Source organism: Salvelinus namaycush, chromosome 19 (assembly GCF_016432855.1).
Source record: "Salvelinus namaycush isolate Seneca chromosome 19, SaNama_1.0, whole genome shotgun sequence".
Lineage (NCBI taxonomy): Eukaryota > Metazoa > Chordata > Actinopteri > Salmoniformes > Salmonidae > Salvelinus > Salvelinus namaycush.
The window spans coordinates 44188365-44195939 of record NC_052325.1 but is presented as its reverse complement, the minus strand read 5'-3'; the positions used below and the strand labels follow the sequence as shown (position 1 = coordinate 44195939).

At 39.3% G+C, this 7575-nt stretch overlaps 1 long non-coding RNA gene across 1 annotated transcript; it reads left to right on the top strand.

Annotated features, from left to right (window-relative positions):
* The first annotated feature begins 1798 nt into the window (after positions 1-1798).
* Positions 1799-7373, top strand: LOC120064463. Its single transcript, XR_005478602.1, has 3 exons — positions 1799-1917; positions 2337-2451; positions 7283-7373. It is a non-coding gene; the product is annotated as an uncharacterized LOC120064463 (long non-coding RNA).
* Positions 7374-7575: the final 202 nt, after the last annotated feature.

Below are 7575 nucleotides of genomic sequence, written 5' to 3'. Positions count from 1 at the left end.
GGTGTACGTGTGTGTGTGTGTGTGTGTGTGTGTGTGTGTGTGTGTGTGTGTGTGTGTGTGTGTGTGTGTGTGTGTGTGTGTGTGTGTGTGTGTGTGTGTGTGTGTGTGTGTGTGTGTGAATTAAATAAAGGTTAAAGCATTTTTTAAAGTATTTGTGTGTTGAAGTGTCAGTGTAAGTATGTGTGAGTGTGTGGGTAGAGTCCAGTGGGTGTGCATAAAGTATGTGCAAGAGAGTTAGTGCAAAAAAGGGTCAATGCAGGTAGTTTGGGTAGCCATTTGATTACATTTTAGCTGTCTTGTTTAGAAGTCTTATGGCATAGGGGTAGAAGCTGTTCAGGGTCCTGTTGGTTCCAGACTCGGTGCATTGGTACCGCTTGCCGTGCAGTAGCAGAAAGAACAGTCTGTGGATTGAGTGGATGGAGTCTTTGACAATTGTTTGGTACTTCCTCTGACACCGCCTGGTATAGAGGTCCTGGATGGCAGGGAGCTCGGCCCCGGTGATGTGCTGGGCCGTTCACATGAACCTCTGTAGCGCCTTGCGGTCGGATTCCAAACACTTGTTTAAACCAAGCGATGATGCAGCCAGTTAAGACACTCTTGATGGTGCAGCTGTATAACTTTTTGAGGATCTGAGGGCCCATGTCAAATCTTTTCAGCCTCCTGGGAGGCAGGAGGTGAAAGGACGCAGGAAGTGAGCAAATCTAATTGATTAAAGGCCAGAGTCTCCATTAGACGCCATCTTAGCCGATATCATTTTGCTTCAATGCGCTATTGAGTCATCACATAGGAATGAATGGTGTCACGTGATCGATGGCTATAACCATTATTGTTATTTTATTGTGTCACTTTTTATTATTTTTTACTTTGGTTTATTTGGAATATTTTCTTAACTATTTCTTGAACTGCATTGTTGGTTAAGGGCTTGTAAGTAAGCCTTTCACGGTAAGGTCTACACATGTTGTATTCAGCGCATGTGGCAAATAAAGTTTGATTGGATTTGATATATACAGTCATTGGTTTAATTAATGAAAACAATTCAACCATGCAAGTAGCCTTTCCCTCTTGAAATGCAAATTATGAAGTATTAACTTTACTCTGAGCTCCTCCATGCCACTGATAAACACCTCCCTACCTCGGAGTTGAATTTAAACACAAAATGCCATAATGCTGCTCGTGTTATTCATTGAGCCCCACCGCACAGCTTAGATTGAGCCCTATCACGCAGCTCATTTCGAGCCTCGCCATGGAGCTGGTTATCAATGCAGCTCAAGGTGACATGCTGAAACATCGTGGCTAGCACATTGACTACTATACAGCTGAATGAGTAACTTTTGTGACTGTATTATTTAGTACTTTATGTTATTCTACTATTACAGATAATCTTAATTTGCTCATCCTGTTGTTGCAGGAAATGCAAACTTGTGGTGTGTACAAGGTTTAAAAAGGCTTCTCAAGTTTGTTATTACTACTTCAAAATGTCTAATTCGATTTGCCCTAACTAAAAATGTATCAACCCATGCAAAAATGTAAATTCATTATTTCCACACAATAATTCACAATTTTTGTTGCGGCAGGCTTATTTTCCTGCTTTGAGAAACTAGTCAAATCGAGATCCGTCACCTGTACCTAGTGCATGAGTAAACATTTACTTTGCTGTCATTGACATTGCCACAATCATTGACATGGCTATTGTGACACAAGGACCAGCACTTAATCCTAACACACTGTGCTGTTTTAGTATTGTGTTTTTTTTTCTTAGGTTGTTTACATCGTATCGTAGGGATCAACCCATGCTAACTCATGCTGCTTCCTATTGTGTCCCTGCTTCAAAATGGATGTGTATGGCATGCACAATGTCTGTGATCTGGGAATTGGATTTGGCTTTCAATTTGACATTCCAGCAATTTTACGTTATGGGTATGTTTATTGTAAGCTCCTACATAACACTTTGACTCAACATAGAAGAACTCATGTATTGACAATCTGTGGTCTTAAATAGTTTGTATGGATGGACGCAAGAAAATAGAGCTAGGAAGAAAATGGGCTCAAATCTATAACATTTATGTGGGGTTGTTATCCTTCTTTGTGTTTATCCCTGTGTTTTGTGGTTCTGTGTGTCTAGGTATGTCTACTTTTTGCTGAACACTGGTATTTTCCAAAGATGTTGAAAGGTATTATCCAGAACGCTCTTTTGACAACTGTTGCTCTCTCTCTCTCTTTCTCCCTCTCCCCCTCTCTCCCTAACTCTCTCTGTTTCTCCCTCTCCCCCTCTCTCCCTAACTCTCTCTGTTTCTCCCTCTCCCCCTCTCTCCCTAACTCTCTCTGTTTCTCTACAGGACCTTGGTGCGGGAGCTCCACCTGACCGGAACTGGAAAGGAATTGCTATTGCTCTGCTGGTTATATTGGGGGTCTGCTCTCTTATCACCATGTCTGTCATCCTCCTCACTCCAGGTACGGTATTGGGCATAGATAATAAGTATACTACACCTTGTATATTGACTTAGTTTCAGCACTCAGCTGTTCATCAACATCCTCAATTTGCTGCAATTAAGAACAGGTTATGCTGAGTGATGTACTCAGACATCTTTGGAATGACTCACAGATGAACGGAGACCACATTGTCCCCTGGTGCTCCAGACAATTTAACACCCCTTGAGTATCTGCTGGGCTAGCTATCTATTGCATTTGGCTGCCACATCATTTACAAACAGAAGTGCTTTGTCGTTATCCAGCCCGGGCCCGCATGGCTGACATTCAAAATCATTTGGCCCTCCTCTCTCTGCACAATTAGCAGCTGTCCTTGTCAACAGTAGTTTACAAATGGCTTAACAACATCCTATTTTATTAATGGCTTAACATTTTAACGTTAAAACATGTTTACGAAAGCTATTTATTACACAGCTGAGGGACTCAGGTAGGATAACAACCATTTTAATTACCATTGCATGTATGGGTTGTGTGTGCGTGCATGCCTACGACATACACTACCGTTCAAAAGTTTGGGGTCACTTAGAAATGTCCTTGTTTTTTAAAGAAAAACACATTTTTTTGTCCATTAAAATAACATCAAATTGATCAGAAATACAGTGTAGACATTGTTAATGTTGTAAATGACTATTGTAGCTGGAAATGGCAGATTTTTTATGGAATATCTACATAGGCCCATTATCAGCAACCATCACTCCTGTGTTCCAATGGTCGTGTTAGCTAATCCAAGTTAATAATTTTAAAAGGCTAATTGATCATTAGAAAACCCTTTTGCAATTATGTTAGCACAGCTGAAAACTGTTGTGCTCATTAAAGAAGCAATAAAACTGGCCTTCTTTAGACTAGTTGAGTATCTGGAGCATCAGCATTTGTGCGTTCGATTACAGGCTCAAAATGGCCAGAAGCAAATAACTTTTTTCTGAAACTTGTCAGTCTATTCTTGTTCTGAGAAATTAAGGCTATTCCATGCGAGAAATTGCCATGAAACTGAAGATCTCGTACAACGCTGTGCACTACTCCCTTCACAGAACAGCGCAAACTGGCTCTAACCAGAATAGAAAGAGGTGTGGGAGGCCCTGGTGCACAACTGAGCAAGAGGACAAGTACATTAGTACAAGTACATGTCTAGTTTGAGAAACAGGCGCCTCACAAGTCCTCAACTGGCAGCTTCATTAAATAGTACCCGCAATTGACTATATGGAGAATCTCCCCCCACATCACATTGAATGAATCTCTATATTATCCTTATATAATGTTTCACACGTAACGTATAATATGTAGCCTACGGCAGGTGACCATATGATCCAATGTCTCATTATAATTTTTTTTTTATTGTATGTCTGTATATATAATTATAATTTGTTTTATTTTTTCTTTCTTTGTTATGCTCATCTGTTATTGTCACTTTGTCCTATTGTTGTCTAATATCTTTTCACGTTTGTCTTGAATGTTGTTAATTGGAAAATGCAAAAAAAAAAAAAAAAAAAAAAAAAAAAAATAGTACCCGCAAAAAACACCAGTCTCAACGTCAACAGTGAAGAGGCGACTCTGTGATGCTGGACTTCTAGGCAGAGTTGCAAAGAAAAAGCCATATCTCAGACTGGCTAATAAAAAGAAAAGATTAAGATGGGCAAAAGAACACAGACACTGGACAGAGGAACTCTGCCTAGAAGGCCAGCATCCCGGAGTCGCCTCTTCACTGTTGACGTTGAGACTGGTGTTTTCCGGGTACTATTTAACTTCTTTGGGCTGCAAGCCCGAAGCCGGGCACAATATGACAACAGCCACTTCAAGTGCAGGGCGCGAAATTCAAAATATATTTTTTAGAAATATTTAACTTTCACACATTAACAAGTCCAATACAGCATATGAAAGATAAACATCTTGTGAATCCAGCCAACATGTCCGATTTTTAAAATGTTTTACAGCGAAAACACCACATATATTTATGTTAGCTCACCACCAAATACAAAAAAGGACAGACATTTTTCACAGCACAGGTAGCATGCACAAAGCCAACCTAACTAACCAAGAACCAACCAAACTAACCAAGAAACAACTTCATCAGATGACAGTCTTATAACATGTTATACAATAAATCTATGTTTTGTTTGAAAAATGTGCATATTTGAGGTATAAATCAGTTTTACATTGCAGCTACCATCACAGCTACCGTCACAAATAGGACCGAAGCAGCCAGAGTAATTACAGACACCAACGTCAAATACCTAAATACTCATCATAAAACATTTCTGAAAAATACATGGTGTACAGCAAATGAAAGACAGGCATCTTGTGATTCCAGCCAATATTTCCGATTTCTTAAGTGTTTTACAGCGAAAACACAATATAGCATTATATTAGCTTACCACAATAGCCAGAAACACAAGCCATTCCCCAGCAGCAAAAGTTAGCGATCGTAACAAACCAGCAAAAGATATATAATTTTTGACTAACCTTGATAAGCTTCATCAGATGACAGTCCTATAACATCAGGTTATACATACACTTATGTTTTGTTCGGAAATGTGCATATTTAGAGCTGAAATCAGTGGTTATACATTGTGCTAACGTAGCATCTTTTTCCCACAACGTCCGGATATTTTTCTGACACTTTTTCTGACACACATATTCTGACCAAATAACTATTCATAAACATAACTAAAAAATACATGTTGTATAGGAAATTATAGATACACTAGTTCTTAATGCAATTGCCGTGTTAGAATTCTAAAAATAACTTCATTACGATATGCAGTTTACGTTATGGCGAGAGCGTGCCCAAAACCTGGCCGCAAACTACTAGTTCACATGTACGACAGATATATGAAATAACATCATAAAATGGGTCCTACTTTTGCTGATCTTCCATCAGAATGTTGTACAAGGGGTCCTTTGTCCAGAATGTCCTCTTCTCCAGTCAATTAGCACGGAAAGCTAGCAAAGTGGCGCGAAGCTCTCCTTCCTGAACATACGCAGACAAAGCAACACGCCTAACGTCCCGAAAAAATTTCAATAATCTAATAAAACTATATTGAAAAAACATACTTTACGATGATATTGTCACATGTATCAAATAAAATCAAAGCCGGAGATATTAGTCGTCTATAACGACAGCTTATCAGAAGGCAAATTCAGGTCCCTTCACGCGCTCTCCAGAAAACAGGAAACTGGTGACACGTCATACAAAGAGCATTTATTCGAGCCCAGATCAAGTTATACACTTCATTTCTTCTCTCACTGCCTGTCGACATCTAGTGGAAGACGTATGAAGTGCATGTATACTGATATATATCTGAGACATTTATAGGCAGGGCCTAGAACAGAGCATCAATTTCAGATTTTCTACTTCCTGTCAGGAGGTTTGCTGCAAAATTAGTTCTGTTTTACTCACAGATATAATTCAAACGGTTTTAGAAACTAGAGAGTGTTTTCTATCCAATAGTAATAATAATATGCATATTGTACGAGCAAGAATTGAGTACGAGGCCGTTTGAAATGGGCACCTTTTATCCGGCTACTCAATACTGCCCCTGCAGCCCAAACAGGTTAATGAAGCTGGCAGTTGAGGACTTGTGAGGCGTCTGTTTCTCAAACTAGACACTCTAAGCTGTCATCAAGGTAAAGGGTGGCTACTTTGAAGAATCTCAAATATAAAATATATTTTGATTTGATTAACACCTTTTTGGTTACTACATGATTCCCTATGTGTTATTTCATTGTTTTGATGTCTTCACTATTATTCTACAATGTAGAAAATAGTAAAAATAAAGAAAAACCCTGGAATGAGTAGGTGTGTACAAACTTTTAACTCGTACTGTATATATATTTGTAATCATATTTTTTGGAATGGCAGACGATGCTGCAAAATGAATATACTATAAGGGAAACACTGATCATTTCTCTATATCTCTTTCTCTACATTTGCCTCTCTCTTTCTCGTTCTTTCTCTCCCTCACCCCTCCAACCTTCCCTCCCTCTCTGTTAAATCCCTGGCTCCCTCTTCATCTGAATTTAAAAGGTTGCTCAAAGTGTCTGCCTCTAGAGCAGGTGAAGCCGTCCAAGTGCATCCAATCTTCCGATAAGATTTTATCCAGACTTATTTTATTCATAAAGGCTAGAGTAAGCATCACACTCAAGAGTCCCAACAGCTTTAAAAACCGGCTTAGATTAAAATCCCTGTTTCCAGACCACTCCACATCTCTAGTCCTTGGTATATTAATCTGAGTGTCATTTTTCTGACTAAAGCACAGACCTAAGACATTATAAACAGCTGGATGCATGTCTCCAGTATAAGTTACTCTTATACAGCTATATGCTGTATACAGAACACACTATAAACATAGATCTAGAATCAGATTCATTTACCCACCAATGCTGACCTTGACCAGGAGCAACAGCATAATGCTGACCTTAGATCAGTGTCTAGAGACAACCTCTTGCCGGAATATGTCTGGGATAGCTTCTAGGTCAAGACCAAGGAGTCTTGACTTTGATTGGACACTGACTTGATGACCCTAAGTTCTGGGTAACCCCAAGTTCTCGAAAATGTCTTCCAGTTCCTCAGAAAGACTTTGATGCAGCAGGCTTCACAAATTCAAAAAAAGAAGCAATACTACACCCCTTTTCCTTTAGTATCATATGCCTTATTGCTATTATTTGCTCCTTCTGTGAGAGAATAAACAATGCTGGAAACTTCAATAATGATAATGATAAAATAATGATTTGATCATTATTGAGTTCCCAGTGATGATAGAGTTTGCAATTAATAAAAACATTTTGTGCTTTTTTTTAGCGGACAGCCAAGCTGGCAGTGATACCAAACTCACAGTGGAAGATCTGTTCAAGCCTGAGTTTGTTGCCCACGACCCGGAGGCCAAATGGATCAACGGTAAGTGCCAACACGTATACCACAATTCTGCCATAGCTGTTGGATGATGGACAATTTTGATGGAACTTGGTTGCAATGTTTTGGTGAGCAGAATGTTGTGTGACATGGTGCATGTCCTTACTTCTTTAAACAAGGTGGCGTAGATTGGCAACGAAGTCTCACTGTTGGGAGTTTATTGTTGCTGGTCATGTGAATAT